Source organism: Lynx canadensis, chromosome A2 (genome assembly GCF_007474595.2).
Source record: "Lynx canadensis isolate LIC74 chromosome A2, mLynCan4.pri.v2, whole genome shotgun sequence".
NCBI classification, from domain to species: Eukaryota; Metazoa; Chordata; class Mammalia; order Carnivora; family Felidae; genus Lynx; species Lynx canadensis.
The window spans coordinates 126,182,010-126,202,986 of NC_044304.2; the positions used below are offsets into that span (position 1 = coordinate 126,182,010).

At 36.3% G+C, this 20,977-nt stretch overlaps 1 long non-coding RNA gene across 1 annotated transcript; it reads right to left on the bottom strand.

Annotated features, from left to right (window-relative positions):
- Positions 1-947: 947 nt before the first annotated feature.
- Positions 948-19,169, bottom strand: LOC115509075. The gene is made up of 3 exons (XR_003967224.1): positions 19,157-19,169; positions 15,632-15,635; positions 948-1,034 (listed from the first exon to the last, which is right to left on the bottom strand). It is a non-coding gene; the product is annotated as an uncharacterized LOC115509075 (long non-coding RNA).
- Positions 19,170-20,977: the final 1,808 nt, after the last annotated feature.

Sequence of the window (20,977 nt, forward strand, 5' to 3'; positions counted from 1 at the left end):
ACAATATAAATTTTTATGATCCATAAATATGAGCTGTTTTTCCATTTATTTGTGTCTCTTCAATTTCTTTCATGAAAGTCTTGTTGTTTTAGGTATATAGAACTCCTTGGTTAATCTATTCCTAAGTATTTTGTCATTTTTGACGATATTGTGAATGGGATTGCTTTCTTTTTTTCAGATATTTCATTGTTAGTGTATAGAGACACAACTGATTTCTGGTATCTTGCAACTTGACTGAATATGTTGATTAGTTGTAATAGTTTTTTGGTGGAGTCTTTAAGATTTTCTGTATATAAGATCATATCTACAAATAAAGACAGTTTTGTTTCTTCATTTCCAAGTTAGATGCTTTTTTTTTTCTTGCCTGATTGCTCTGGCTAGACTTCCAGTACTATGTTGAATGGGGGTGGTGAAACTGGACATTCTTGTCTTGTTCCTGATCTTAGAAGATAAGCTTTAAAAAGTTTTTTTAATGTTTATTTATTTTTGAGGGGGGGTGAACAGAGCATGAGTGGGGGAGGGTTAGAGAGAGAGAAACACAAAATCCGAAGCAGGCTCCAGGCTCTGAGCTGTCAGCACAGAGCCCAACATGGGGCTTGAACTTGGGAATGGCAAGAACATGACCTGAGCTGAAGTCAGATGCTTAACTGACTGAGCCACCCAGATGCCTCCTTAGAGGATAAACTTTTAAACTTTTCTCATGGAGTATGATGTTGACTTTGGGCTTCTCCTATGCGGCCTTTATAATGTTGAGATTCATTCCTTCTGTACCCTATTTTTTTAGTTTTTTATCACGAAGGATGTTGAAGTTAGTCAGATATTTTTTCTGAATCTATTGAGATGATCATATGATTTTTATCTTGTATTCTATTAATTTGGTATATCACATTTACTAATTTGTGTGTGTTGAACCATCCATCCCACTTGATGATGCATGTGTGATCCTTTTAATGTTATGTTGAATTTTCTTTGCTAATATTTTTTGAGAATTTTTGCAACTGTACTCATCAGGGAGATTGGCCTGTAGTTTTGTTCTTGAAGTATCCTTATCTGCCTTTGGTAGCAGAGTATTATTAGCCTTGCAGAATGAGTTTGGGAATGTTCCCTCTTCAATTTTTTGGAAGAGTTTGAGAAGGAATGGCATTAATTCTTCTTTAAATGTCTGGTAGAATTCACCAGGAAAATGATGTGGTCCTGGGCTTTTCTTTGTTAGATTTTTTTTATGACTTATTCAATCTCCTTAATTATTGTTCTATATTCAGATTTTCCATTTCTTGCTTATTCAGTCTTTGTGGGTTCTATGTCTCTAGGAATTTACCCATTTCTTCTAGGTTATCCAATCTGTTGGTATATAAGTGTTCATAATAGTCTCCTATGATCCTTTGTGTTTCTGTGGTATCAATTATGTGCCTTTCATTTCTGATTTTATTTGATTCTTCTTTTTTCTTAGTCTAGCTAAAAGTTTGTCAATTTTGTTTATCTTTTCAAAAAACCAGCTCTTAGTTTTGTTGGATTTTTTTCTACTGTTTTTTGGTGTCTAATTTATTTCTGCTCTGATCTTTGTTATTTCTTTCCTTTTGTTAACTTTGAGCTTAGTCTGTTGTTTTTCTAGTGCCTTGAGGTGGAAAATTAGGTTGTTCAAGATTTCTTTTCTATTAATGTAAGCATTTATCATTATACACATCTTTCCTAGAACTGCTTTTGCTGGATCCCATAAATTTTGGATCCAGCAAATTTTTTATGTTGTATTCCCATTTTCATTTGTTTGAAAGGTATTTTTTAAATTTCCCTTTGATTTCTTCTTAGACCCATTGGTTTTTCAGGAGCATGTTGTTGAATTTCCACATATTTGTGAATTTTCCAGTTTTCCTCCTCTTATTAATTTCTAATTTCATACCATTTTGGTTAGAAAAGTTACTTGGTATTATATCAGTGAACTTAACTTTGCTAAGATTTGTTTTGTGATCTATTATATGATCTATCCTGAAGAATGTTCTGTGTGCACTTGAGAAGAATGTGTATTCTATTGTTGTTGGATGGAATGTTCTGTATATGTCTTTTAGGCCAGTTCTCTCTAAGGTGTAGTTCAAGTCCAGTGTTTCCTTATTGATTTTCTGTCTGGATAATCTATCCATCGTTGCAAGTGGAATATTGAAAGTCCCCTACTGTTACTGTATTGTTGTCTATTTCTCTATTCATGTGTGTATTTGCCTAATATATTTAGGTGCTTCAATGTTGAGTTATGACTGTTAAATCCTCTTGAATTGACCCCTTTAGCAGTATATGATGATCTTTGTCTCATTACCATTTTGGGTTTAAAGTCTATTTCGTCTGATATTGGTTACCTCTGTTCTCTTTTGGTTTATAGTTACATGGAATATCTTTTTTTCCTTACCTTCACTTGGAGCCTATGTGTGTTCTTAAAGTTGGGGGAGCCTGGGTGGCTCAGTCAGTTAAGTGTCTGACTTCAGCTCAGGTAATATCTCATGGTCTATGAGTTTGAGCCCCGTGTTGGGGTCTGTAATGACAGCTCGGAGCCTGGAGCCTGCTTTGGATTCTGTGTCTCCCTCTCTGTCTCTGCCCCTCCCCCGTTCATGCTCTGTGTCAGTAAACCTGAAATAAGTTTCTTGTAGGCATCATATAGCTGGATGTTGTTTTTTTAATCTATCCTTAATCTTTCCTTAATCTATCCAAAAGGCCAGTCTGTGCCTTTTGTTTGGTGTGATTATTTATAGGTAAGGATGTATTAATGTCATTGTAATGTTTTCTAGCTGTTTTGTATTTTCCTTGTTTCTTATTCCCTCTCTTGCTTCCTTCCTTTGTAAATTGATAATTTACCATGGAGATATGCATTGATTCACTTCTCTTTTGTAAATCTTCTGTAGGCTTGTGCTTTGTGGTTACCATAAGGTTTACATAAAACATAGATGCAGCCACCTATGCTGATAACAACTTCAATTGCATACAAAAACTCTATCCTTTTTTCCTCCCACTTCTGAGTTTTTGATGCTACAATTTATCTCTTTTTATATTGTGTATTCATTAATAAGTTATTGTAGTTATAATTACTTTTAAATACTCTTGTCCTTTAACCTTTATACTAGTCTTATGTGATTAATACTTAACCATATTACAATGGGAGTATTCTGAATTTGGCTTTATACTTACTTTTACTAGTGTGTTACTAATTACTTTTATTTCAGCTTGAACTCCTTTCAGCATTTACAATTTTTTAAAATTTTCCAAATTATTTTTTTGTGTCTTCAAGTTGACTATAATTTTGATTAAGCAAGCCTGTTATAGAAAGACCTGCAGAGCAAAGTGTCAGGGACATGCAGGACAAAGGAATCCAAGCATTTTAGAGAAGGAGCCACCAGGTGGGCATAATTAGGAGAAGATGTGGGGTGGTAAGAATGCAGTAAAAGAGGGGTGAGACTTCCTAAGGATGGATGGAAATCTAATTTAGAGGGGAACAAATGCAGAAAAATGAAATACAGATGCTGCTGTTTAAAATTCATCTAGGGGTGCCTGGGTGGCTCAGTCAGTTAAGCATCTGACCCTTGATTTTGGCTCAGGTCATGATCTCATGGTTGTGAGACTGAGCCTTGTATCAGGCTCTGCACTTGCTGACAGCATGAAGCCTATTTGGGATTCTCTCTCTTCCTCTTTCTGCCCCTTCCCCACTCTTGTGCTCATTCTGGGTGCATTCTCTCTCTCTTTTTCTCTCTTTCTCTTTCTCAAATAGCATTTAAAAAAATAAAATTCATCTAAATTTATATGATACACCAGGATTCCTGTGATTTGGGGATAGACTTTAAAGCATCCTGTGTGAATCACAGAACCCATGTTAGTGGTGTAAAATCATGACAGACTCCATCTCTTGCTACGGTGGAACTACACTGGCAGCACAGAACAGCTACTCCATGATAATATAAGCTGAGACCAATTCTGCTATTAACATTTTACTGAGTCAGACTTTTAAAAATCAGTTTCTTGATTCCACCAGACTAAGTTCCTTGCAACAGGAATTGTTCTCTAAGTTGCACAACTATATCAAGTATGATACTTGGTATAATCAGACTCACCAAGTCCCAGTAGGATCAAATGAAATATCTTAGTTCAATTTCCAGTTAATGTTTCTTGAAGCACAGCTTTAATTTCTCATTCCTTAGTTAAAAAAACTACAAGGGATCCCTCCTAAATCTAAGATAAGCTTATTAAACTTGCTGACCTTTAAAAATCCTTCCACATTTCTACTCACTTTTTAAAAATTTTTATTCCAGTATACTTAACATACATTGTTATATTAGTTTTAGGTACACAATATGGTGATTCAACAATTCTATGTATTACTCAGGGCTCATTGTGGTAAAGAGTACTCTTAATACACCTTGCCTATTTCACTCATTCCCCTCTCCCAATTCTTCTCTAGTAACCATCAGTTTGTTCTCCATATTTAAAAGTCTTATTTTTGGTTTGTCTCTTTTGTTTCTTAAATTCCACATATGAGTGAAATAATATAGTATTTGTCTTTCTTTGATTTCACTTAACATTATATTCTCTAGATTCTTCCATGTTGTTGCAAATGGCAAGATTTCATTCTTTTTTATGGCTGAGCAATATTCCAGTGTGTGTATGTGTGAATGTGTATGTATATATGTCTCACATCTTCTTAATCCATTCATGTATCAGTAGACACTTGGGTGCTTCCATATTTGGCTATTGATAGTATGCATTTATTTCCATATTGTTACTTGTTTTATGGTTGTTTTTGTAGTTCTTCTGTTACTTTCTTCTCTTGCTTTCTTCTCTCACAGTTTGTTGGGTTTCTTCAATGATATACCTGGATTCCTTTCTCTTTATTTTTTGCATATCTGTTCCAGGTTTTGATTTGTGGTTACCAATAGGTTTATATATAACATCTTATGCACGTAGCAGTCTATATTAAGTTGATGGCCACTTAAGTTTGAACCCATTCTAAAAGCATTAAATTTTTACTCTTCTCCCTCCCCCCTCCCCCACATTTTAGGTATATGGTGTCACACTTTATGTTCTTTTATTTTGTGAATCCATTGACTGATTTTTACAAATATTCTTATTTTTCCTGTTTTTGTGCTTACTACTTTTCTTACTCCTGTTTATGGTCTTTCCATTCAAAAAGTCCCCTTTAACATTTCTTGGAAGGCTGGTTTAGTGCCAATGAATTCCTTTAACTTGTGTTTGGGAAACTCTCCATCTATTCTGAATGATACCTTGTTAGATAGGGTATTCTCAGTTGCAGGTTTTCTTTCAACGCCTTGAATATATCATGCCCTTCCTTTCTCACCTGCAAAGTTTCTGCTAAAAAATCATCTCATAGGGTTCCCCTGTATGTAACTGTTTTCTTTTCTCTTAGTGCTTTTAAATTTTTCTCTTGATCTCTACTTTTTTGCCATTTTAATTACTATGTGTCTTAGTGTGGACCTCCTTGGGTTTGTTTTATTGGAGGCTTTCCTTGCCATCTGGATCGGGATTTCTGTTTCCTCCCCCAGATTCATGAACTTTTCAGCTACTATTGCTTCAAATAAGATTTCTGCCCCCTTCTCTCTCTTTTTCTGGGATCCCTACAATGAGAAAGTTATTATGCATGATGGTGTCACTGGTTCCTTTAATCTATTTTCATTTTTCATTCTTTTTTCTCTCTCCTGTTCAGTTCACTTACTTTCCATTACTCTGTTGTTCAGGTCGCTGATCTATTCTGCTACCTCTAGTCTATTTATTTCCTCTAGTGTATTTTTAATATCAGTTATTGAGCTCTTCATCTATGATTGGTTCTTTGCAGAGCGTCTCAATGAGATCCTCCACTCTGTTCTCAAGGCCAATGAGAATTTTTATGACCAATACTTTAAATTCTCTATCAGGCATATTACTTATCTCCATTTCGTTTAGCTATCTTGCTGTGATTTGTTCTTGTTCTTTTATTTGGGACATATTCCTCTGTCTCCTCATTTTGTCTAACTCTATGTTTCTCTGTGTTAGGAAAGTCAATTACATCTCCGGCCCTTGAGAGTAGTGTACTTATGAGGAAGAGGTTCTGTAGTGCCCTATAGTTCAGTGTTCCTGTTTACCAGAACCTGGCACTTCAGGGGTGTCTCCTATTTATTTTGTGTATGCCCTAATGTTGTGACTGAGCTACATTTGCCTTCAGTTCAGTCATCTTAAATGGTTCTATTTGCCTGGTTGTGGGCAAGATTTGGTCCCTGTGTTGTTAGCGAGCCAATCTGGGGCAGCCTTGGATTTGAGTTGGGTCAGAGCAGGTGTTTGCCAGAGCGCTGGTAGCATCAAACTGCAGGGTGCTTTTCCTCTGTAGTCTCCTGTGAAGCTTTTGTTGGTAGGGCAGGGTCTGGAATCATACCAGTTACCTGTCCCCTGCCCATTGCCACAGCTGAATCTACAGTCTGATTGGTGACTGTGGTTATCTTACCTCTCTCCAGGGTAGGAGTCACTTTGGGTGGTGCTGGCCCTTGTTGGGATTGCTTGTACCCTGCTAGGCTTATGGCACTGCTTTGGATGGTCTCTTGCTTAAGAAGTGTTGAAGGGGGCAGATCTGCAGAGGAATGCAGGGGTGGGTAATACAATGCCAGCAAGATCTGCACCAGTCCACTGTGAAAGGGGACATGGAGCCACCCTGGAAAAACTCCTGCCCAGACCATGATGGAGGAGGGCAGATCCACAGAAGAGCACAGGAGTGGGACATGATGTTAGCGAGCTAGGTAAGAATATTCATGCTGTACTCGTTCCCATAAGTGTCTGTGTGTCAAGGTTAGGGTGCAGGGGAGGAAATGGTACCCACTAACTCTTTTGTTCTTGAAGAAGTCTCCCAAAAGTTCCTGCCCCTCCAGCACATGCTCTGAGATTAGTAAATAAATCTCTGTATACCGGAGGTACTTTGAAACTGTTTCTATGCTGTATCTCAGTGGGGTTGTTTATTGTGCTGTCTCTTTAAGGGTGAAGACTTAATTTCCTATTGCCCTCTGAGCCTGCTGATTTATAAATTTCCAGGTGTTAGGTCCCACTGATTATAAGAACTCATAAAGTTAGGCCCCTCTGGTTTTCAAAGACAAATGTTACTGGGATTCATCTTCCAGTATGGCTTCTTTGTGTCTGGTATGGGATCTGATCCTCTCCCCTCTCCACACCCAGGGTATCCCTCTCACCGGTGGACAGTCCCATAGGTCAGACACAGGTCCTGACTGTGTCTCTGCCCTTCCTACTATCTTTGATGTGGCCTCTTCTCTACATTTAGCTGTAGAGTCAGTTTTGCCAGTCTTCAGGTTGTTTTCTGGTTTATTTCCACTGATATGGCAGTTATTTGGTGTAATCCTAGGAGGAGGTGAGCTTGGGATCCTCCTACTCCAATGTCTTCTCTGGAAGTCAGAATTTTTTTTATTATTGAATTTTAAGAGGTCTTGATATGTTCTAGGTTACACGTCTCTTATCAGATTTATGATTTGCAAAAATTTTCTCCCATTCTGTGGGTTGTCTTTTCACTTTCTTCATGGCATACTTCAAAGCACAAGAGTATTTAATTTTTAAGATGTCTAGTCTACTTTTTGTGGGTTGTAATTTTCGTTCTAAGGTATGTTACTAAGTAAAAATATCCATTGTGCAGATTTGTTTATATAATAGTAATTTGTCTTTGTAAAAAAAAGGATGAAGGACAAGGAGAATATATGTGTTTGTATTTGCTTACATATGCATAAACTTGTATAGAAGAAACTGAATATAGTTATCTCTGGTGGGGGAGAACTATAGGGATAGGAGTCATGGGTAGGAAGAAGACTTTGCTGTATACCTTTTTTTATTTCATTTTTGAATGAAATAAAATATTGACTCTGCAAAACAATTAAAAAATAGTTATTGAATAAACCTAGGATTCTTATACTCATACTGAATAAAACAATATGCCCTCAAAAGGCAAGAATAATTGATTATGTGCATATGGCAGAAAAATCCACACAATGCAAGAGTATGCAGTAAAAATGAGTCTCTTTTTCACTCCTGATCCTCAGTCCTTCAGATGTCACCACTCTTACCAGTTTCTTGTGTAGCCTACCAGAGATATTATGTGACTATGCAAGTGTGTATATACCTGTATGTATATGTACCACCCATCTCCTCTCCTTAAGGGTTGATGGAGGAGTGGGGGAGAGGGGAAAATGGGTGATGGGCATGGAGGAGGGCCCTCGTTGGGATGAGCACTGGGGATTGTATCTAAGCGATGAACCATGGGAATCTATCCCAAAAACCAAGAGCAGACTTTACACACTGTAATTTAGCCAATTTAACAATAAATTATATTAAAAATAATAAAATAAAAATAGAAACAGACTATAAACATTTTTCTGCATACATGCCCTTTACTTAAAAGTAGATTTTGGAGATTGTTCTACAATGATGTAAAATTTGCATCAATACTTATCATCAGTCTACATAATGTTTAAATAGGCTATGTAGTTTTAACACATAAATATGTCACTTAACTAGTTCCTTGCTAATGAACTTTAAGGTTATTTTCTACTCTATTGTTACTACGGTGTTGCATTGAATATCCTTGTACATATATGCAATGTATGTGTGATGGATATGTGTATGTGATAGTATATACATTACATAAATTCCTGATATGGAACTCTTGGGTCGAAGTGTATATGCTCTGAATTTCTTCATGTATTTTTCTAACAGAATTCTAGAATCAAATTATCAAAACATCCTCTTATGATTGTGATTGGAAGCATTTCTTATAAGGCAGGTCTAGTGGTGATGAACTCCCTCAGTTTTTGTCTGGGAAAGTCTTTATCTCTTTCGTAGCTGAAGAACAACTTTGCCAGGTAGTATTCCTGGTTGGCATGTTCTTTTCTTTTATATAAAAAAATTTATTTTATTTTATTCATCATGATGTGTGTACTCTTTTATTTCAATTTCCTACTTCCCCTATTCCCCCACCCACCTCTCCTATGGTAACCATCAGTTCTCTATAGCTAAGAGTCTGTTTCTTGGTTTGTCTTTCTTTTGTTCCCTTTGCGTACCTTTTGTGTTGTTTCTTAAATTCCACATATGAGTGAGATCATATAGCATTTGTCTTTCTCTGACTTGTTTTGCTTAGTAGTATACGCTCTAGTTCTATTGATGTTGTTGCCAATGGCAAGATCTCATCCTTTCTTATGGCTAAATAATATTCCATTGTATATATGCCACATCTTCATCCATTTGTCTATCAATGGACACATGGGCTGCTTCCATAGTTCGGCTATGGTGAATGATGCTGCAATAAACATAGGGAGTATGTATCCCTGTGAATTAGTGTTTTTGTATTTTTTGGGTAAATGCCCAGTAGTGCAATTCCTGGATTGGAGGGTAGTTCTATTTTAAATTTTTTGAGGAACCTCCATACTGTTTTCCAGAGTGGTTGCCCCAGTTTGCATTCCCACCAGCAGTGCAACAGTATTTCTTTTTCTCCACATTCTCATCAACACTTGTTTCTTGTGTTTTTGATTGTAGCCATCCTGACAATGAGGTGATATCTCATTGTACTTTGATTTGTATCTCCCTGATAATGAGTGATGTTGAGCATTTTTTTTATGTGTCTGTTGTCCATCTGTCATCTTTGGAAAAATGTCTCTTCATGTCTTCTGTCCCTTTTTAATTGGATTATTTGTTTTTTGGGTATTGAGTTGTATAAATTCTTAAATTTTTTGGAAACTAATCCTTTATTGGATGTATCATTTGCAAATATCTCCTCCAATTCAGAAGGTTTTCTTTTAGTTTTGTTGATGGTTTCCTTTGCTGTGCAGAAACTTTTTATGTAGATATAATCCCAATAGTTTTTGCTTTTATTTCTCTTAACCTCAGGAGACATATCTAGGAAGATGTTGCTATGACCCATGTCAGATATTACTGTCTGTGCTCTCTTCAAGGATTTTTATGGTTTAAGGTTCTTAAATGATTTTGAGTTAATTTTTGTGTATGGTGAAAGAAAGTGGTCCAGTTTCATTCTTTTGCAAGTGGCTGTCCAGTTTCCCCAACACCACTTGTGTTTTTCCCATTGTATACTCTTGTCCCCTTTGTCAAAAGTTAATTAGCCATATAATTGTGGGTTTATTTCTGGGCTTTCTATTGTAGTACATTGATCTTTGTGTCTATTTGTATGCCACTACCACAGTGTGTGTTGTTGTTTTTTAAAGTGTATTATTATTATTATTATTATTATAGTAATCTTGATACCCACTCTGGGGCTCAAACTTATGATTCCAAGATCAAAAGTCACATGCTCTTCCAACTGAACTAGCCAGACACCCCATCATAATGTTTTAATTACTACTGCTTTGTAATATAATTTGAAATCTGGAATTGTGATACCTCCAGTTTTGTTTTTCTTTTTCAAAATTGCTTTTGCTATTCAGGGTCTTTTGTGGTTCCATACAAATTTAGGATTATCTTTTCTATTTTGTGTGAAAAATGCTATTGGTATTTTCATAAGAATTGTATTAAATCTGTAGGTTGCTTTGGGTAGTATAGACATTTTAACAATGTTTCTTCTTCCTTTTATTTATTTTTTGAAAGAGTGGGGAGGGGCAGAGACCGAGGGGGAGAGAGAGAGAGAGAGAGAGAGAGAGAGAGAGAGAGAGAGAGAATATGAATGAATATCCCAGGCAGGCTCTTCACCATCAATGCAGAACATGACATGGGGCTTAAACTCATGAACCATGAGATCATGACCTGAGCTGAAATCGGACACTTAACTCACTGAAGCACCCAGGTGCCCCTCAGTGTTTCTTCTTCCCATCCAAGAGCATGAAATGTCTTCCCATTTCTTTGCGTCATCTTCAATTTCTTTCATCAGTGTTTTCTAGTTTTCAGAGTATAGGTCTCTTAACTCTTTGGTTAAGTTTATTCCCACGTTATTGTTTTTGATGCAATTATAAATGGGATTGTTTTCTTAATTTCACTTTCTGCTGTTTCATTATTAGTGTATAGGAATGCAACAGATTTCTATACATGGATTTGTATCCTGTGACTTTACTGAATTAATTTATCAGTTCTACTAGTTTTTTTGGTGGTTTTAAAGGTTTTCTATATAAGGTATCATGTCACCTACAAACAGTGAAAGTTTGTAAGTGAAAGAAGAAAGTTACTTCTTCTTTACCAATATGGATGCCTTTTATTTCTTTTTCTTGTCTGAATGCTGTGGCTAGGACTTCCAGTACCATATTGAACAAAAGTGGTGAGAGTGGACCTCCTTGTCTTGTTCCCAATTTAAGAAAAGTGGGGGTGGGGGGTGTAGTTCTCAGTTCTCACAATTCTGATGTTAGCCATGGGTTTTTCATATAAAGCCTTCATTATGTTGAGATATGATTCCTCTACACCAACTTTGTGGGAGCGGGGAAGGGTTATTATGAATGGATGTTGTACTTGGTCAAATGCTTTTTCTGCATCTGTTCAAATGATCATATGGTTTTTAACCTTTCTCTTATTTATGTAATGTATCGAACTTATTGTTTTATGAATAATGAACTACACTTACATCCTGGAATAAGTCTGACTTGATCATGGTGTATGATTTTTTTTAATGTTTTGTTGGATTCAGTTTACCAATATTTTGTTGAGGATTTTTGCGTTTATATTCATGAGAGCTATTGGTGTGTAGTTCTCTTTTTTTATGGTGCCTTTATCTGGTTCTGGTATCAGGGTGATACTGGCCTCAAATTTCAATTGAAATTTTCATTCTTGTATTTTTTGGAATAGTTTGAGAAAAATGGATATTAGTATATTTTGGAATAGTTTGAGAAAAATGGATATTAAATCTTCTTTAAATGTTTGGTAGAATTTGCCTGTGAAGCCGTCTGGTCCTGGACTTTGTTTTTTTTGGGGTTTTTTTGATGACTGATTCAATTTTGTTGCTGGTAATTGGTCTGTTCAAATTTTCTATTTCTTCCTGCTTTAGCTTTGGTAGGTTATATGTTTAGGAATTTATCCATTTCTTCTAAGTTGTCCAATTTGTTGGCATATAGGTTTTTCATAATATTCTGTTACAATTGTTTGTATTTCTTTGTTATTGGTTGTTATTTTTCATCTTGCACTAGTAATTTATTTGGGTCCTCTTTCTTTTTCATGAGTCTTGCCAGAGGTTTATCAATTTTGTTGATCTTTTCAAAGAACCAGCTCCTGGCTTCATTGATCCCTTCTATTGTTTGTTTATTGTTTTTTGTTTTGTTTTTTAAGTTTCTATATCACTTATTTCTGCTCTGATCTTTATTATTTCCTTTCTTTTGCTGGATTTTGATTCCATTTGTTCTTCTTTTCTAGCTGCTTTAGATTTAAGGGTAAGTTGTTTGAGATTTTTCTTGCTTTTTAATATAGACCTGTATTGCTCTGAACTTCCCCTTAGAACCACTTTTGCTGTATCCCAAAGATTTTGGACTCTTGTGTTTTCATTTTCATTTGTCTTCATGTAACCTTTTTTCCATTTTTATTTTTTTTTCATTTTTATTTAAGTTCCAGTTAGTTGACATACACTGCAATATTGGTTTCAGGAGTAGAATTCAGTGATTCATCACTTACATACAAAACCCAGTGCTTATCATAAAAAGTGCTCTCCTTAATACCCATCATCCAACTAGAATATCCCCCAACAACGTCCCTCCATCAACCCTGTTTGTTGTCTATCTTTAAGAGTCTCTTGTGATTTGTTTCCCTCTCTCCTTTTCTTCTTTTCCCCCTCCCATATGTTCATATGTTCATTTATTTTATTTCTTAAATTCCACATACGAGTGAAATCATATGGTATTTGATTTCTCTTGTTTCACTTAGCATAATACACTCTAGCTCCATTGCAAATGGGAAGATTTTGTTCTTTTTGATGACATCTATGTCTATATCTATATATCTTTATCCATTCATCAGTCAATGAAAATTTGGGCTCTTTCCCTAATTTGGCTATTGTTGCTAATACTGCTATAAATATCGGGGTGCATGTGCCACTTTGAATCAGCATTTTTGTATCCTTTGGATAAATAACTAGTAGTGCAATTGCAGGGTCATAGGGTAGTTCTAATTTTAATTTTTTGAGGAACTTCCACACTGTCTTCCAGAGTGGCAGCACCAGTTTGCATTCCCACCAGCAGTGCAAGACGGTTTCCCTTTCTTCACATCCTTGCCAACACCTGTTGTTTCTTGTGTTGTTAATTTTAGCCATTCTTAGAGGTGTGAGGCGGTACCTCATTGTGGTTTTGATTTGTATTTCCCTGATGATGAGTGATGTTGAGCATCTTTTTATAAGTCTGTTAGCCATCTGGATGTCTTCTTTGGAAAAGTGTCTATTCATGTCTTTTGCCCATTTCCTAACTAGATTATGATTATGATTATGATTATGCTTATGATTATTTTGGGCATTGAGTTTGGTAATTTCTTCATAGATTTTGGATCCTAACCCTTTATCTGATATGTTGTTTGGAACTATCTTCTCCCATTCCTTAGGCTGCCTTTTAGTTGTGTTGTTTGTTTCCTTTGTTGTGCAGAAGCTTTTTATCTTGATGAAGTCCCAGTAGTTCATTTTTGCTTTTGTTTCCCTTGCCTCTGGAGATGTGTCTAGTAAGAAGTTCCTCCAGCTGAGGTTTAAGAGGTTGCTGCCTGTGTTCTCCTCTGGGATTTTGGTGGTTTCCTGTCTCACATTTAGCTCTTTCATTTATTTTGAATTTACTTTTGTGTATGGTGTAAGAAAGTGGTCCAGATTCATTCTTCTGCATGTTGCTGTCCAGTTTTCCCAACACCATTTGTTGAAGAGACCATCCTTTTTCCATTGGATATTCTTTCCTTTGTCAGAGGTTAGTTGACCGTGTAGTTGTGAGTCCATTTCTGCATTTTCTGTTCTGTTCCATTGATTTATGTGTCTGTTTTTGTGCCAGTACCATACTGTATTGATGCTACAGCTTTGTAATATAGCTTGAAGTCTGGAATTATGATGCCTCCAGCTTTTGTTTTTCTTTTTCAGCATTACTTAAGCTATTCAGGGTCTTTTGTAGTTCCATACAAATTTTAGGATTGTTTGTAATAGCTCTGTGAAAAATGCTGGTGGTATTTTAATAGGGATTGCATTAAATGTGTTGATTGCTTTGGGTAGTATAGTTATTTTAACAATGTTTGTTCTTCCAATCCATGAGCATGGAATGTTTTTGCATTTCTTTTTTGTTTTCTTCAATTTCTTTCATAAGTGTTCTATAGTTTTCAGAATATAGACCTTTTATCTCTGGTTAGGTTTATTCCTAGATATCTTATGGTTTTTGGTTCAATTGTAAATGGGATTGATTCTTTCATTTCTTTTTCTGCTGATTCATTGTTGGTGTATAGAAATGTGACAGATTTCTGTACGTTGATTTTGTATCCGGTGACTTTGCTGAATTCATGTATTAGTTGTAGCAATTTTTTTTTTTTTTGTAGAGTCTTTCAGGTTATCTGCATAGAGTATCATGTCTGCAAATAGTGATAGTTTGACCTCTTCCTTGCTATTTGGATGCCTTTTATTTCTTTTTGTTGTTTGATTGCTGAAGCTAAGACAAATAGTAATGGTGAGAGTGGACATCCTTGTCTTATTCCTGAGTATAGAGGACAAGCTCTCAGTTTTTCCTCATTAAGGATGATATTAGCTGTGGGTCTTTTTTTTATGCCCTTTATGATGTTGAGATATGTTCCATCTATCCCTTCTTTGTTGAGAGTTTTTATCAAGAATGGATGCTGTACTTTGTCAAAAGCTTTTTCTGCATCTATTGACAAAATCATATGGCTCTTATACTTTCTTTTATTAATTTGGTGTATCACATTTATTTGTGAATATTGAACCAGACTGCAGCCCCAGAATAAATCCCACTTGATCATGGTGAATAATTCTTTTACTGTACTGTTGGATTTGACTTGCTAGTATCTTATTGAGAATTTTTGCATCCATGTTCATCAGGGATACTGGCATGTAATTCCTCTTTATTGTGGGTCTTTGTCTGGTTTTGGAATCAAAGTAATACTGGTTTCATAGAAGGATTTTGCAAGTTTTACTTCCATTTGTATTTTTTGGAGCAATTTGAGAATAATAGGTATTAACTCTTTTATCCCTGGTAAGCCATCTGGCCCTGGACTTTTGTTTGTTGGGAGATTTTTGATTATTGATTCAATTTATTTGCTGGTTATGGGTCTGTTCACATTTTCTATTTCTTCCTGTTTCATTTTTGGTAATTTGTATGCTTCTATGAATTTATTTCTTCCAGATTGCCCAATTTGTTGGCATATGGTTTTTCATAATATTCTTATAATTCTTTGTATTTCTATGGTGTTGGTTGTTATTTCTCCTCTTTCATTCGTGATTTTATTTATTTGGGTCCTTTCTCTTTTCTTTTTGGTAAGTCTGGCTGGAGGGTTACCAATTTTATTAATTCTTTCAGAGAACTGACTCTTAGTTTTGTTGATCCATTCTACTGATTTTTTTGTTTCTATATTGTTTATTTATTCTCTAATCTTTATTTTTTCCCTTCTTCTGGATTTCAGATTTATTTGCTGTTTCTTTTCTAGCTCCTTAATATGTAAAGTTAAGTTGTGTATTTCAGACTTTTCTTCTTGAGGTAGGCCTATGTGGCAATATACTTCCTTTGCTGCATCCCAAAGGTTTGGACTGTCGTGTTTTTATTTTCATTTGCTTCCATTGTACTTTTAAAATTTTTCTTTAATTTCCTGGTTGACCCATTCATTCTTTTTTTTTTTTAATGTTTATTTTGAGAGAGATTGAGCAAGAGAGTGAAAGCAGGGGGGAGAGGGGCAGAGGGAGAAAGAGAATCTTAATCAGGCTCCATGCTCAACACAGAGCCTGACATGGGGCTCAATCTCATGATCTTGAGATCATAACCTGAGCTGAAGTCAAGAGTTGGACGCTTAACCAACTGAGCCACCTAGGTGCCCCACCTATTCATTCTTGAGTGGGGTGTTCTTTAACCTTTATGTTGTCTTTGCAATTTTTTTCTTGTGGTTGACTTCAAGTTTCATAGCTTTGTGATCTAAAAATATGTATAGTATGATCTTGATATTTTTGTACTTATTGAGGGCTAATTTGTGACCCAATATGTGTTCTATGCCGGAGAATGTTCAATGTGTACTCACAAAAAAAGTGTATTCTGCTACTTTAGGATGGGATGTTCTGAATACATCTGTTAAGTGCATTTGGTCCAATGTGTCATTCAAAGCCATTGTTTCCTTGTTGATTTTCTGCTTAGATGATCTGTCCATTGTTGTAAGTGGGGTGTTGAAGTCCCCTACTATTATGGTGTTATTATCAATGAGTTTCTTTACGTTTAATTGATTTATATATTTGTATTGTTTCACATTAGGGGTATAAGTACTTACAATTGTTAGATCTTCTTGATGGATAGACCACTCAGTTATGATACAATGCCTTTCTTCATCTATTGTTAGTTTTTGTTTTAAAATCTAGTTTGTCTGGGAGTGCCTGGGTGGCTCAGTCGGTTAAGCGTCTGACTTCGGCTCAGGTCATGATCTCACAGTCCATGAATTCGAGCCCCACGTTGGGCCCTGTGCTGACAGCTCAGAGCCTGGAGCCTGCTTCGGATTCTGTGTCTCCTTCTCTCTCTGACCCTCCCCTGTTCATGCTCTGTCTCTCCCTGTCTCAAAACTAAATAAACATTAAATAAATAAAATAAATAAATAAATAAATAAAATAAAATAAAATAAATAAATAAAATAAAATAAAATAAATCTAGTTTGTCTGATAGAAATAAGGTTACTCCACCTTTGTTGTCACATCCATTAACATGATAGATGGCTCTCCATCCCTCCAGTTTCAATGTGCAGGTGTCCTTAGGTCTAAAATGAGTCTCTTGCATGCAGCATATAGATGGGTCTCACTTTTTAATCCATTCTGATACCTTTTGATTGAAGTATTTAGTCCATTTACATTCAGAGTGATTATTGAAGGATATGAATTTAATGCCATTGTGTTACCTGTAAATTTGAAGTTTCTGGAGATGTTCTCTGTTTCTTTCTGGTGTTTGTTGCCTTTGATCTATTTTCCCCACTCAGAGATTCCCCTTCTTGCAGAGGTGGTTTAGTGGTCATGGACTCCTTTAGTTTTTGTCTGGGAAACTCTTTACCTATGCTTCTATTGTGAATGACCGTCTTGCTGGATAAAGTATTCTTGGCTGCATATTTTTCTCATTCAGCACATTGAATATATCCTGCAATTCCCTTCTGGCCTGCCAACTTTCTAGGGACAGATATGTGAATCTGATTGGTCTTCCCTTGTAGGTTAAGGACTTTTTTTCCATTGCTGCTTTCAGAATTCTTTCCTGTCGGTGTATTTTGTGAATTCGACTATGATAGGTCTATGTGATGGCCTTCTTTTGAAGAATTTTATGGGAGTTCTCTGTGCTTCATGGATTTTGATGTCTGAGTCCTTCCCCAGATTAGGGAGGTTTTCAGCTATAATTTGCTCAGATAAAGCTTCTTCCCCCTTTCGTCTCCATCTTCTGGGACTCCTATGATGCAAATGTTATTACATTTTAAGAAATCGCAGAGTTCCCTAAGTCTGCCTTCATGATCCAATACCTTTATTTCCCTCTTCTTTTCGGTTTAATTTTATCTTTATCTCCAGCTTAATTCCATAATTTTATCTTCTAGGTCACTGATTTGTTCCTCTGCTTTGTCCATCCTCTCTGTTATGGCATACATTCAGGTTTGCATCTTGATTATAGCATTGCAAATTTTGGCCTGACTAGATTTTAGTTCTTTTATCTCTCTAGTAGGGAATTCTCTAGTGTCTTCTGTACTTTTTTTCAAGTTCAGCTAGTAACCTTATAATTGTTGTTTTAAATTCTAGTTCAGACATCTTACTTATATCTGTATTGATGAAATCTCTGGCCATAAAATTTACTTTCTGTTCTTTCTTTTGCGGTTATTTCCTCCAACTTGTCATTTTGACTAGAAAACAAAACATTAAAAAAAAACCCTAGATCCTAGGTGTGTTTTGGTATGCTTGTTAAAAGAAGCTATATCCAAAGAATACAGTTAAAATAGTTACTATTTATAAATAAAAATATTTTTAAAATACAAATTAAAAAATTAAAAATTAAAGGGGCACCTGGGTGGCTCAGTTGGTTGAACATCTGACTTCCACTCGGGTCATGATCTCACAGCTCGTGAGTTTGAGCCCCGCATCAGGCTCTGTGCTGACAGCTCGGAGCTTGCAGCCTGCTTCAGATTCTGTGCCTCCTTCTCTCTCTCTGCCCCAACCCACTCGCATTCTGTCTCTGTCTCTCTCAAAAATAAATAAACATAAAAAAAAATGAAACATTAAATAATAAAAAGGAAGCTAGATTCTATTTCCCCTAAAGCTGAAGCTTTGCAGCATTCTATGATCAGACTTGGTGTGTACACGTGGTCTGTGCTGGTCTTCTGGACGAGGGGCCTGTTAAACTGATTCTCAGATGGACTTCCCTAGTGAATATGCACCTGCAGGTCGCGGGCAGGGCAGGCTTGGTGCAGTGGCTTCAGTCTCCACTTGATGGCACTGTTTAGCTCACTGAAGTTGTTCGCTGGTGGTGGGCAAGGGGTGAAAATAGCTTTGATCCACTCTCTCATCTCCAGAACGGGGAGCTTGTGCCCACCACTCCTCAGTAAGCCCTCACAGACAAGTCAATAATCACCACTCCTGTGTCCCAGGGTTCCATCAGATCCCTGCCTTTATCCTGTGTATGAGCTGTCCGTTTACCAGGCAGCACCACCCTTCTGTGTTTTATCTCAGGTGTGGCTGTATTTCAAATCTCTAAACTTCTGAGACCCCCATGGTGTGGCCCTACTCTGATTTTCTGTGGAAGGGTCTTGCTGCACTGTGTCTGGTGCCAGCTTGTCCCAGAAGATGGGTGCATGATCATGCAGTAGTTCAGAGTTTATGGTAAATTACAACACAAAGCCAGTGCCAAGGTTTGCTGCCCTCAGCCAACATCTTTGTTCCTATGCTGGCAAATGGGGACCCTGGAGAGGCTGTATTACCTCTACCAAATACACTCCATGAAGGGGAACTGTTTTTCCCTGTGTTCCCAGGCTATCCTTAGACCATGCTGCCCACTACTGGGTCTCTGCCCTCCTTTCCAAGTGGAGCACTGCCAGATGTGTCCCTGGTGATGGCACTGACCTCCAAAGCTTTAGATTCTGTGCTCTGCTGTTTATTAAAACAACAACAAAAAAACCCAAAACCAAACCAAACCAAAACAAAAAATACCCACAAAACTCTCGTTTTTTCGCAGTCAGTGGTTTTGGGGAAGTTTTTCCTGTGAAACCCTCTGTACATGTTTTCAGTTTTTTCACTTTCTCTTTCCTCTTTCAGTGGTCAGGGATCCTTCCCCTATGCAAAGCCCATGGCTCTTTTCTCCCCAAAATCAACTCTCCAACAGTTCCTACCTTCCACAGTGTGGTCATTTTTTTCTGCTTGGAGATGCACAGCTTTGTTCTCTCCATCCTCAAATCAATTTCTTGGGTGTTCAGAATGATATTTATCTAGCTGTGTTCAAGGGAGGATGCAAGCTTAGGGTTGCCCTACTCCTCCACCATCTTAACTAACCCTCTGTTTTCATGTAATCTTTGGTATCATCTTTGATTACTTGGTTGACCTATTCAATATTTAATAGCATGTTACTTAACCTCCGTGAATTTTTGCTCTTTCAAGATTTTTTCTTGTAGTCAATTTCTAGTTTCATAGTGTTGTGGTCAGAAAATATGCATGGTATAACTTCCAAATTTTTTTTAAAATTTGTTGAGATTTATTTTGTGGCTTAATATATCATCTATTCTGGAGAATGTTCCTTGTGCACTTGAATATGTGTTCTGCTCTTTTACAATGGAATGTTCTGAATATGTCTGTTAAATCCATCTGGTCCAGTGTGTCATTCAAAGCCACTGTTTCTTATACATTGATGTATAAATAGAGTGTTAAAAGTCCCCTACTATTATTGTATTACTATCAATTACTTCTTTTATATGTTATTAACTGTTTTATGTATTTGGGTGTCTCACGTTGGATACATAAATATTTACAATTGTTTGTATCCTCTTGTTGGATTGTCCCCTTTATTTATAGTGTCCCGCTTTGTCTCTTGTATTTGTTTTAAAGTCTATTTTATCCGATATAAGTATCGTTACCCCAGCTTTATTTTATCATCTATGTGCATGATAAATGTTTCTCCATCCCTCACTTTCAATCTTCAAGTGTCTTTAGGTCTGAAATTAATGTCTTGTAGACAGCATATAGATGGCTTTTTTTTTTTTTTTTTTTGTAAATCCACTAGGTCACCCTGTCTGATTTGACCATTTACTCCATTTCCATTCTAATTAATTGTTGATACATATATATTTATTGCTGTTTTGTTACTTGTTCTGTGGTTGTTTCTATAGATTTTCTCTGATCCTTTCTTGCTCTCTTTCATGGTTTGTTGTCTTTCTTTAGTGGTATGCTTGGATTCCTTTCTCTTTATTCTTTGTATATCTATTACTAATTTTTGATTTGTGGTTACCACTAGGTTTATATATAATATCTTATGCATGTAACAGTCTACATGAAGTTGATGGTCACTTAAGTTTAAACTCATTCTTTACTCCTATCCCCATGACCCCATGTTTTAGGTATATGGTGTCATATTTTTACATCCTTTTATTTTAGAGATCCCTTGACTAATTTTTACAGAAATACCTATTTTTACTTTGTGTTTTTTACTTTTCATATTCTCTAACTTACGGTCTTCCTTTCCACTCAAAAATTCCCCTTTAGTATTTCTTGTAGGGCTGGTTTAGTGGTCATGAACTCCTTTAGTTTTTGTTTGAGAAACTCTATCTTTGCTTCTATTTTGAATGATAGCCTTCCTGGATACAGTATTCTTGCATGCAGATTTTTTCC